Genomic DNA, 12,618 nt, shown 5'->3' on the forward strand with positions numbered 1-12,618 from the left:
TTTTTAAGTGAAAACAAGACTACAGGACTCTGTCTCAACAGGGCATAGTCCATCCCCTAGAGTGACTGTGCTCTTGTCATTTAAATGTTCAATTAATAGTTGGCAGATCCAGTCTTCATCAGTTCCAACTTTTGGCCAAGAAACTAAAAGCTTTAAGATCAGTTCTTGAGGCCAGATAAAACAGCAGTATTTGACCATTCTTTGTTTCTTTTTCCCTTTAGTATGGGCATGATCATCCCAATATTTTAACATCTTTCCTAGGAGGCTCTCAGAGGGTATTTTATCCTGGACGTTTGTTTGTTGACCTCACTCTTTGCAGCCTTTATTTCCCATTTCTCCCTTTTGTTCAACTGTGCTCTAGTTGTTTATTAGGAGCTCAGCTCCCCTTTTGCCTTGTAGGTTTCTTGCACTCTGATTCTCTTTTGCTTTGTCTGTCTCCAACTGCATCCCTTGTGGGAGCTTGAGGTGCTCTTGGTACCTGGCAGGGCAGTATAAACCCCTGACTTGGGTTAGATTCAAGAATCTAATTCCTTCTTAAACCATATGAGGTTGCCATAGAACTGCAGATCAGGACTTCACTTTTATTTCACGTCACCCAGCACATCTCATTTACGCATCGCACAGCCTCCAATATCCCAACCACCAAGACATTACTAGGCCACCCCTGTGATGTTTTCTGTCTTGATCTGTGCACAAACATATGCAGTCACCCTGGTCCCTGTCTTTAGAGCTTTTTTACCCATGTGGTCAAGAATTTCTGGAGTCTGAGTTTATTTGCAGATCTGGAAAGTTGTTTCTGTCTGCTGAACCTCAGAGCCACTGCAACCAGGCAGCATGAAGCATCTTCCTGGGAAGGGCAGTGGGAGGATGGGGGAGTGGGGGGAGTGCCGGGGTGGGGAGGGTATAGGGGGGCTTCATGGATGGAATGTAAAACCCCTGACAAGGCTCCAAATTGTTGGAATTAAAAATCCTCTGGTGCCAAAAAACAGACATATGAGAGACACAGAAAATTTTGACAAGGCAATTTCTTTTCTTTCTTTCTACCTTTTTTTTTTTTTAACCTTTATCTACTAACTCTAATACTTGGATCATTTTCTTTTTCTTTTGATTATTTTATCTCTTGATTATTGAGTATTTTCTTTCATTATTTGCATCATTAATAATTTTTTTATCATATACCTTAAACTGATGCTGTTACATTCACAGATCCTCTGAATTTCAAATATTCCTCTTTTTTTTTATTTCTTTTTATTCACATGTGCATACAATGTTTGGGTCATTTCTCCCCCCTTTCCTCTACACCCTCCCTTTCCCCCTACGTCCTCCCTCCCTTACGTCACCCCCTTACTACCAGGCAGAAACTATTTTGCCCTTATCTCTAATTTTGTTGATGAGAGAATATAAGCAATAATAGGAAGGATCAAGGGTTTTTGCTAGTTGAGATAAGGATAGCTATATACGGAGTTTACTCACATTGCTGTCCTACACATATGTGTTACATTCTAAATTAATTCTTCTTGAACTAACCTTTTCTCTAGTTCCTTGTCCCCTTCTCCTATTGGCCTCTGTCACTTTAAAGTTTCTGCATTAGTTCCTTTGCATTGAGGACATCAAATGCTATTTTGTTTTTTGGGGGTTTCTTGCCTATTCTCATACCTCCCTTGTGTGCTCTCACCTCATCATGTGATCAAAGTCCAATCCCCTTATTGTGTTTGCTCTTGATCTAAAGTCCATATATGAGGGAGAACATATGATTTTTTGGTCTTCTGGGCCTGACTCAGGATACTGTTCTCCAGTTCCATCCATTTACCTGCAAATGATGATTTCATTCTTCTTCATGGCTGAGAAGTATTCCATTGTGTATAAATACCAAATTTTCTTAATCCATTCATCAATAGTGGGGCCTCTTGGCTGTTTCCATAACTTGGCTATTGTGAATAGTGCTGCAATAAACATGGGTGTGCAAGTGCCTTTGGAGTAACCTGTGTTGCATTCCTTTGGGTATATCCCTAAGAGTAGTATTGCTGGATCATATGGCAGATCTGTGTTTAGCTTTTTAAGAAGTCTCCAAACTTTTTCCAGAGTGGCTGTACTAGTTTGCATTCCCACCAGCAGTGTATAAGGGTTCCTTTTCCCCCACATCCTCTCCAATACCTGTTATTGTTGGTGTTTCTAATGATGGCTATTCTAACAGGGGTGAGGTGGAATCTTGGCGTGGTTACAATTTGCATTTCCTTGATTGCTAGGGATGGTGAGCATTTTTTCATGTGTTTTTTGGGCATTTGCATTTCTTCTTTTGAGAAAATTCTGTTTAGTTCATTTGCCCATTTCTTTATTGGTTCATTAATTTTGGGAGAGTTTAGTTTTTTGAGTTCCCTATATATTCTGGTTATCAGTCCTTTGTCTGATGTGTAGCTGGCAAATATTTTCTCCCACTCTGTGGGTGTTCTCTTCAGTTTAGAGACCATTTCTTTTGATGAACAGAAGCTTTTTAGTTTTATGAGGTCCCATTTATCTATCCTATCTCTTAGTTTCTGTGCTGCTGGGGTTTTGTTGAGAAAGTTCTTACCTATACCTACTAACTCCAGAGTATTTCCTACTCTTTCCTGTATCAATTTTAGAGTTTGGGGTCTGATATTAAGATCCTTGATCCATTTTTGAGTTAATATTGGTATAGGGTGATATATATGGATCTAGTTTCAGTTTTTTGCAGACTGCTAACCAGTTTTCCCAGCAGTTTTGTTGAAGAGGCTGATATTTCTCCATCATATATTTTTAGCTCCTTTGTCAAAGACAAGTTGGTTATAGTTTTGTGGCTTCATATCTGGGTTCTCTATTCTGTTCCACCGGTCTTCATGTCTGTTTTTGTGCCAGTACCATGCTGTTTGTATTGTTATTGCTTTGTAATATAGTTTGAAGTCAGGTATTGTGATACCTCCAGCATTGTTCTTTTGACTGAGGATTGCCTTGGCTATTCATGGCCTCTTGTGTTTCCATATAAATTTCATGGTAGATTTGTGATCTCTTTAATGAATGTCATTGGAATTTTGATGGGAATTGCATTAAACATGTAGATTACTTTTGGGAGTATCGACATTTTTACTATGTTGATTCTACCAATCCATGAGCATGGGAGAGCTCTCCACTTTCTATAGTCTTCTTCAATCTCTTTCTTCAGAAGTTTATAGTTTTCCTGGTAGAGGTCATTCACATCCTTTGTTAGGTTTACACCTAGTTATTTGATTTTTTTTTTGAGGCTATTGTAAATGGATTTGTTTTCATATATTCTTTCTCTGTTTGTTCATTATTAGTGTATAGAAATGCTAATGATTTTTCTATGTTGATTTTATATCCTGCTATCTTGCTATAGCTGTTCATGGTGCCTAGGAGCTTCTGAGTAGAGTTTTTTGGGTCTTTAAGGTATAGGATCATGTCGTCTGCAAGTAGGGATATTTTGACAATTTCTTTATCTATTTGTATTCCTTTTATTCCTTCTTCTTGCCTAATCGCTCTGGCTAGGAATTCCAGTACTATGTTGAATAGGAGTGGGGATAGTGGGCATCCTTGTCTGGTTCCTGATTTTAGAGGGAATGGTTTCAGTTTTTCTCTGTTAAGTATAGTGCTGGCTGTAGGTTTGTCATATATAGCTTTTATAATGTTGAGGTACTTTCCTTCTATTCCTAGTTTTCCTAGAGCTCTTATCATGAAATGGTGTTGGATCTTATCAAAGGCTTTTTCTACATCTATTGAGATGATCAAGTGGTTTTTGTCTTTGCTTCTGTTAATGTGGTTTATTACATTTATTGATTTTCATATGTTGAACCACCCCTTCATCTTGGGATGAAGCCTATTTGGGCATGGTGAATGATCTTTTTGATGTGTTGTTGATTTCAGTTTGCCATTATTTTATTGAGGATTTTTGCGTCGATGTTCATTAAGGAGATTGGCCTATAGTTTTTTTTATTTGGAGCTATCTTTGACTGGTTTTGGGATAAGTGTAATACTGGCTTCATAAAATGTGTTAGGCAGTTTTCCTTCCCTTTCCATTTCTTGGAACAGTTTAAGAAGGATTGATATTAGTTCTTCTTTAAAGGTCTGATAGAACTTAGCAGAGAATCCGTCAGGTCCTGGACTTTTCTTTTTGGGGAGACTCTTGATTGCTGCTTCAATTTTTTTTTTAATGTAGTAGTTCTATTCAGGTGATTAATGTCCTCTTGGCTCAGTTTTGGAAGATCATAAGTATCTAGAAATCTGTCCATTTCTTCAAGATTTTCAAATGTATTTGAATATAGGTTCTCAAAGTAGTCTCTGATGATTTTCTGGACTTCTGTGGTGTTGTTGTTATCTCCCCTTTTGCATTCCTGATTTTACTGATTTGGGTTTTTTCTCTCCTCATTTTAGTCAGGTTAGGCAATTTCTTTTTATCAAAAGGGTACAAGCATGCATTCACTGCAGCTGAGCAGATGCACAGCACAAAATGGTGGACAGTGGCTCTCCTTATATTGCTGACACAGTTGTACCTGTCCCTTACCTAGGATTTGTCCAGGTCAAAGGTTCACAGTCTCTCCAATTTGCTAAAAGGCTTGAAGGATGGGTTAGGACACATGGTTTAGCAGGAAATTTTCACAGGCAATGGAGCTGTACAAGAATCTGGAAGAAGGAACAAGAACCCTTTAAATAATACAAGCAACCTTAGATGGTGATATGAGGAATTTTAAGCAATCTAAGAGGGTGACATACTTTGATAGAAAAGATGGCTTTTCTTACACAAGGAAGAAGAGTCCACTAAGCTTACAAATAAAAAGGGATGCTTATTTTGTGTATGTGAAAAGCAATATTATGTAGATGAAATATGGTCAAGAATTATGAGCCCTTGTTCTGAGGTGAAAGTCAGGAACCAGGACAGTGGTTTACTAAAAGTCAAGCTTTGGAGCATTTCCAGACTACTGTGGTGCAGGTATTCTCACCCTGGCTGCTTTCTTTTTTAAAAAAACATTTTTTGTTAGTTTATAATAGCTGTAAAGGGGGTTTTGTTGTGACCTTTCTATATATACATACAATGTACCCCAATTTAGTTCATTCCCTCCATTGTTGTCACTCTTCCCCTTCCCCATTCTTAAAATGACATTGACAGGTTTCAATATTCCATATTCATACATATGTAGAAAATACATTAATAATATTCACCCTCCTCTACCCTTTTCATTTACCCTCCCCCTCCTGTTAATACCTTCCCCTTAAAATGATCCATTTTACAGTAGTGAGGTGGAATCTTAGTGTAGTTTTAATTTGCACTTCCTTTATGGCCAAGGTTGTGGAGCATTTCCTCTTGTGGTTTTTGGCCATTTTGACTTCTTCCTTTGAAAAATTCCTGTTCAGTTTCTTTGCCCACTTTTTTCTTGGATCATTGATTCTTTGGGAGTTTAATTTTTTGAGCTCCCTGTAAATTGTGGTTATTAATCCCTCAGGAGTTATCTTAAAGCTTCAAATAGTGCCATAATAGAAAATAAAAGAAGAATATAGATAGAATAATGGAACTGTGAAACCCTGCTGACACTGTTGTTCATGTCTCCACCTGGCATTTAACATCTTTCATCCATTGGTCCCATTTTACCTATCCAACCTTGCTGGGTCTTAACAATCTAATTTGAAACTCTTTGCTTGCCCAGAGATTTTTTTTTAAGAGATGGCTCACTCTCACAAAAGTGACTAATAATACAGTTAACATTAGCGGTGAAATTTGCTATTAAAATATATTTGTAGTATTACTGTTAAAAACAAAATCTTTAGCCAGCCACCAGTGGCTCACTGCTGTAATCCTAGCTTCTTAGGAGGCAGAGATCAGGAGGACTGCAGTTCAAAGCCAACCCAGGCAAATAGTTTTTGAGACTCTATCACAAAAACAGGGTCTGGCAGAGTGGTAAGCAATAGAGCACATGCTTAGCAAGTGTGAGGCCCTGAGTTCAAATTCCAGTACCACAAATCCTTAGTGAAACTGTATTTCCACATGCAAGTGTGCATATGTCTGTATGTTTTCATTTTCATTCCTGGATAGTAACTATGTCTGTTTATTTCTATTTTATTCTTTTTGTTTGTCTATACTTTCCTCAAGAGTTGTAAAATGGTTGGTTTGAATAAAAAGGGAAATTAAATAGTTTATATGACTAAGAAGTTTACAGGCAATTTCAGGAACAGCTGGAATGAGGTACTCAAAACAACATTCTCTCTTCTCCTTCATTAAATTTCTTGGGCCTTGTTTCTCTCTGAAACTTGGCCTTATCCTCTCCCACTGAAGATAAGCTTTCTCCATGTGACCAGGAAACACAGATAACAGCAGTTCTGGTTTTTGTTATTTCTCCTCTGTGATCTCAGGAAGAAAGAAAGTTTCTCCAGAAAGATTCTAATTGGCCTAGATTGGATCACATGACCAATGTTGATTCCAACAACATTTTCAGGAGAGGACAATCTCATATCTGTCTTTCCTTTCATGGAGGGGCCAACTGCATGGTAGCTTCTCCTGACAATAGTTTATGGAGTTGAGTACAAATTAGTCCATTAAAGAAATGAAAACAAACCACAGTTCTACCACAGTATGTTTTATTTTTTCAGTAGGAAAAGAGAATATAGCTACTTGAGAAAAGAATAATTCAACTTTTCTAGTCTCTTTCCACCATCCTAGAGAATCTCTCAGTTTACTGTCTTCTTTCTTGTCCAACATTTCTTTCTGTCTCTGGATTTTGCTGGGACTGCTCTTTCTGACTACAGTGGCTTCCTCCTTTCTGAACTGGAGCTAAGTACAGACCTGGTTCTAGTTCAAATGCTGTTATTACTGCTTCATATGATTTTTGACTATTAAGTCATTATTTTGGGCTTCCATTCTAAGAATATGTGAATATATGAGATGGGGAGAAACTGGATTGGCTAATATACAAGCTCAAGTAGGAGGAGACTCCAGATAAAGTGTCTCCCACTTTCTCACTTAGGAAGTACCATAGGCACACACAAGAGACTTATACACTTTTCAGGATCCAAATAAATGTAAGAAAATATTCTATACTTTCTTTAGTTGAATAAACATATTAAAATACAGTAATTGAAAAACAGGCACTGTTGGCTCCTGCCTGTAATCCTAGCTACTAGGGAAGCTGAAATAAGGAGGATTGTGATTCTAGGCTAGCCCAGGAAAATAGTTCATGAGACACCCCATCTCCAAAATAAACAGACCATATGGGTTGGAGGTGTGGTTCAAGTGGTAGATGCTTTCTTATGTGAGTGTGAAGCCCAAAGTTCAAACCCCAGTCCTACCAAAACCATCCCCCCAAAAAAACCCTCATAATAACAGTTTTTTTCTACTCTCCATGTTTCATAATTTTATTAAAACACATAAATATTCAGAATTAATATCCTCTTCAATATAGACACTGTTGAATCATTCATTTAACATATTCCAGAGTACATAATTTTCATTTTCATCTAAATTTTTTGAGACATGGTCTCCTTTAATCTGCGATGATACTCTTTCTACTGGCATTTATTACTCTCAGTCACAAAAGCATATTTAGAAAGCATTAGTATACTTGATTTTCATTCCTTTTGTGTACGTGTGTTTATGATAGCCATAATGTAATTTATTATTGTGTTGATTTTTTAGATCTTTTAAAGACTTGTTTATAGTGACCTGTGGCACTCACAATTAGGGGTCCATATCCCAGGAATAATCACTACTTCTTTATTGTATTTCTTATTTCTTTGTTGCTCACACATAATCCATCATGTGACACCTATACACACATAAACTAACACTAACTGTGGGCATTTCAGGCTATGGTCTCACAAACTTGCACAGACTATGCCTATTTTTTAGACTTTGTAAGGATGTAATAAATGTGATCTCTTCCTTGAGGGATAATTTTAGGGAAAGTCCTCACTTTAACATTTGTGATAGCAAGAGGAAGACCTGTATAAAGCCAGCTTTTTAGACTGTGCATGTGGTTAGAAGAGAAGCAGACATGGGTCTGGATGAGGACTTAGTATGACTTGGGTAGACCTTCCTAAGGCCCTGACAAAAATGGTGGAGATGGGTTAAGCTGAGCCAGCAGAAGTCAAGGAGGGACCACTGGCATCTGGAAGAATAGTTTTTGGTATGAATTAAAGCAAGAGGAAGTTGGTGTTTTGGAAGAATATCCCTACATGGACAGTGAGAAGAGAAAGAAGGCACCCATTGCTCCTCAATTTACTTCAAAATTAGGAAGTCACAGGTCCTTTCTCTAGGGCTCTTTGCTATTTGTGAAATGTCACATTTCCAATCTGAAGCAGTCCTGAAAGCTATTGATAACTATCACTGGGGAAATAGAGTAGATGAGTAGTGAATACAGGCATGCGATGAATAATCAACTTCATTTTCTGAGAGGCTATAAAAACTCTCCCTGGACATGGGGTGAGACAGGATCAGCCTCAATGCCTGCTGTGTCTGTTGAAACATGTATCATCTTTCACGCAGGATGAGAGAGCCATGAACTGTATTTGCTTCGGCTTATTTGCACAAGCAGGGAAAGGACTTTTATGACACCTTCGTCAAAAGATATATTACAAATGTGTACAACTAAACTAGTGATTTTGAAAACGGAATTTCACAGACCTAAGTCGGTAATAGAAATGATGATAGCAGCTGTTGATGAAGCATTTTCATGAACATAATTTCATATGATCACACAAGCCTGAATATTAGGCAGGCATTATCATAATTCCTATTTCACAGATGAACCCAATACAGAGGTGTCGAGTGGGTAAGTACTTAAACCTACTTCAGTGAGGAAAACCCAAAGAACACTTGACTTCCCTGGTGATGTTTGCTTTCATGGTGAGAGCTCTAGCCACTGCACAGTAAGGCATCCAAAAGGAGATGACAGCAACATTGCCTCCACCACCTTGCTCAGCAAAGTGGAGGCAGTAGGTGCTAAGAAGAATCTCTGCCCATATGGCAAGGCTCACCCAAATTCACAGGCAAAAGAATTACTTTGATTTATTTTTTCTTTGTTGTTGTTGCTGCTGTTGGCTTAGTAAGATTTGACAGATTTCAAGTTTTACAAAAACTGTGTCGTATGGTCTCCTGACTCTTTGTCTTTCAGTTCTAGTCCCAAAAGGTAAATCTCCAATGACTTTCTGATGACTGCTTCCAGAGACACTCTGCATGTGTCCAAGCAGATCTTTGTTTATGCTTCCTGCCAAAATATTTTACACAAATACTGATACATTGAATTCTATACCTTTTCATAAATCTTGGAAGTTATTCTTTATCTTTACATAAACAATGGATCTTATTCTTCTTAGGAGTTGCTTAATCTTTTGTTGAATAGACATGACATGATGTATTTATGGGCATCTGAGTTCCATACCAATGCATAACCAAATATATTTTATGTATCTGTATACATATGTAAGCATAGCCTTGCAGAGAAAAAAATATAGCAGTGTAAATGTGATTATCAAAAAGTCTAAGGATTTAAAATTTGGAGCACATTGTCAAATTGGCTTTCAAAGACAGTAAACTTTAGTTGACTTCTTCAAGTCAGGATGAATGAGAGTTCTGAATGAGAGTGTCTGCTTCCTCATCAGTTGTAGGGACCTAAATAGACAATGCAAATGATAATTTAACATTTACAGAGGGTGTATATCCACGCTCATTAGTGGGGTACATAACCAAAGTTTTGATCATGGCCAATTCACTAGGTGAAAATTTGCAGTTTGAATTTGTATTCCATGGGAACTCTGCTTTAAAACATGGGAACATTCTTATCATTAATAAACCTCACAGTCAAAAATGACTTAGACTACTTTTAAAGTCACTATAAATTTATTATATTTTAATATATTTAAAGCCTCTTTGCTTTAGTCTTCTATTTTAACCTTGGCTTGATGACATTTTTCTTTTTCTTTTTTCTTTTATTATTCATATGTGCATACAAGGCTTGGGTCATTTCACCCACCTGCCCCCACCCCCTCCCTTACCATCCACTCGGCCCCCTCCCTCTCCCCCCCACCAGCTCAATACCCAGCAGAAATTATTTTGCCCTTATTTCTAATTTTGTTGAAGAGAGACTATAAGCCATAATAGGAAGGAACAAGGGTTTTTGCTGGTTGAGATAAGGATAGCTATACAGGGCATTGACTCACATTAATTTCCTGTGCATGTGTGTTACCTTCTAGGTTAATTCTTTTTGATCTCACCTTTTCTCTAGTTCCTGGTCCCCTTCTCCTATTGGCCTCAGTTGCTTTTAAGGTATCTGCTTTAGTTTCTCTGCGTTAAGGACAACAAATGCTAGCTAGTTTTTTAGGTGTCTTACCTATCCTTACCCCTCCCTTGTGTGCTAAAGCTTTTATCATGTGCTCAAAGTCCAATCCCATTGTTCTGTTTGCCCTTGATCTAATGTCCGCATATGAGGGAGAACATACGATTTTTGGTCTTTTGGGCCAGGCTAACCTCACTCAGAATGATGTTGTCCAATTCCATCCATTTACCAGCGAATGATAACATTTCGTTCTTCTTCATGGCTGCATAAAATTCCATTGTGTATAGATACTACATTTTCTTAATCCATTCGTCGGTGGTGGGGCATCTTGGCTGTTTCCATAACTTGGCTATTGTGAATAGTGCCGCAATAAACATGGGTGTGCAGGTGCCTCTGGAGTAACCTGTGTCACAGTATTTTGGGTATATCCCCAAGAGTGGTATTGCTGGATCAAATGGTAGATCAATGTTTAGCTTTTTAAGTAGCCTCCAAATTTTTTTCCAGAGTGGTTGTACTAGTTTATATTCCCACCAACAGTGTAAGAGGGTTCCTTTTTCCCCACATCCTAGCCAACACCTGTTGGTGGTGGTGTTGCTAATGATGACTATTCTAACAGGGGTGAGGTGGAATCTTAGTGTGGTTTTAATTTGCATTTCCTTTATTGGTAGAGATGGTGAGCATTTTTTCATGTGTTTTTTGGCCATTTGAATTTCTTCTTTTGAGAAAGTTCTGTTTAGTTCACTTGCCCATTTCTTTATTGGTTCATTAGTTTTGGGAGAATTTAGTTTTTTAAGTTCCCTATATATTCTGGTTATCAGTCCTTTGTCTGATGTGTAGCTGGCAAATATTTTCTCCCACTCTGTGTGTGTTCTCTTCAGTTTAGAGACCATTTCTTTTGATGAACAGAAGCTTTTTAGTTTTATGAGGTCCCATTTGTCTATGCTATCTCTTAGTTTCTGTGCTGCTGGGGTTTTGTTGAGAAAGTTCTTACCTATACCTACTAACTCCAGAGTATTTCCTACTCTTTCCTGTATCAACTTTAGAGTTTGTGGTCTGATATTAAGATCCTTGATCCATTTTGAGTTAATATTGGTATAGAGTGATACACATGGACCTAGTGTCAGCTTTTTGCAGACTGCTAACCAGTTTTCCCAGCAGTTTTTGTTGAAGAGGCTGCTATTTCTCCATCGTATATTTTTAGCACCTTTGTCAAAGACAAGTTGGTTATAGTTGTGTGGCTTCATATCTGGGTTCTCTATTCTGTTCCACCGGTCTTCATGTCTGTTTTTGTGCCAGTGCCACGCTGTTTTTATTGTTATTGCTTTGTAATATAGTTTGAAGTCAGGTATTGTGATACCTCCTGCATTGTTCTTTTGACTGAGTATTGCCTTGGCTATTCATGGCCTCTTGTGTTTCCATATAAATTTCATGGTAGATTTATGATCTCTTTAATGAATGTCATTGGAATTTTGATGGGAATTGCATTAAACATGTAGATTACTTTTGGGAGTATCGACATTTTTACTATGTTGATTCTACCAATCCATGAGCATGGGAGATCTCTCCACTTTCTATAGTCTTCTTCAGTCTCTTTCTTCAGAAATGTATAGTTTTCCTGGTAGAGGTCTTTCACATCTTTTGTTAGGTTTACACCTAGTTATTTGATTTTTTTTTGAGGCTATTGTAAATGGAATTGCTTTCATACATTCTTTTTCAGTTTGCTCATTGTTAGTGTATAGAAATGCTAATGATTTTTCTATGTTGATTTAATATCTTGCTACTTTGCTGTAGCTATTGATGATGTCTAGAAGCTTCTGAGTAGAGTTTTTTGGGTCTTTAAGGTATAGGATCATGTCATCTGCAAATAAGGATATTTTGACAGTTTCTTTATCTATTTGCATTCCTTTTATTCCTTCTTCTTGCCTAATTGCTCTGGCTAGGAATTCCAGTACTATGTTGAATAGGAGTGGAGATAGTGGGCATCCTTGTCTGGTTCCTGATTTTAGAGGGAATGGTTTCAGTTTTTCTCTGTTAAGTATAGTGCTGGCTGTAGGTTTGTCATATATAGCTTTTATAATGTTGAGGTACTTTCCTTCTATTCCTAGTTTTCCTAGAGCTCTTATCATGAAATGGTGTTAGATCTTATCAAAGGCTTTTTCTGTATCTATTGAGATGATCAAGTGGTTTTTGTCTTTGCTTCTGTTAATGTGGTTTATTACATTTATTGATTTTCATATGTTGAACCACCCCTGTATCCCTGGGATGACACCTACTTGGTCGTGGTGAATAATCTTTTTGATGTGTTGTTGAATTCGGTTTGCCATTGTTT

Source organism: Castor canadensis, chromosome 12 (assembly GCF_047511655.1).
Source record: "Castor canadensis chromosome 12, mCasCan1.hap1v2, whole genome shotgun sequence".
Classification (NCBI taxonomy): Eukaryota; Metazoa; Chordata; class Mammalia; order Rodentia; family Castoridae; genus Castor; species Castor canadensis.